At 54.8% G+C, this 270-nt stretch overlaps 1 annotated feature.

Annotated features, from left to right (window-relative positions):
- Window positions 1-27: 27 nt before the first annotated feature.
- Window positions 28-114: a sequence feature (Short protein (PENARI_c203G06917, OGE46535.1) was converted to a misc_feature.).
- Window positions 115-270: the final 156 nt, after the last annotated feature.

Here is a 270-nt window from a genome sequence, read left to right as displayed (position 1 = left end):
AGCGTCTACCGACCCATAGGATACTGCTTGGTGAAGAGGCAGCTCAGCCTCCTGTGATGATTGAGTACCAAGAAATACTTCGGCCATCGGATCGTTTGAAAAGATCATTCCCATCGCGGGTCTATTGAAGCGACGTGCATAGTCCCATGGCGAGTGGCCCGAATCATCCTGTAGATCCGGGTCGCTGCCTCTAGAAAGTAGCAGATGCACGAGCCCTATTCGGCCTGCGAAGGCTGCTAGGTGGAGCGCCGTTCGGCCGTGTTTGTGCTT

Source organism: Penicillium arizonense (assembly GCF_001773325.1).
Source record: "Penicillium arizonense strain CBS 141311 chromosome Unknown PENARI_contig203, whole genome shotgun sequence".
NCBI classification, from domain to species: Eukaryota; Fungi; Ascomycota; class Eurotiomycetes; order Eurotiales; family Aspergillaceae; genus Penicillium; species Penicillium arizonense.
The sequence above is the reverse complement of the archived record's forward strand: the minus strand, read 5'-3'. Positions and strand labels throughout refer to the sequence as shown.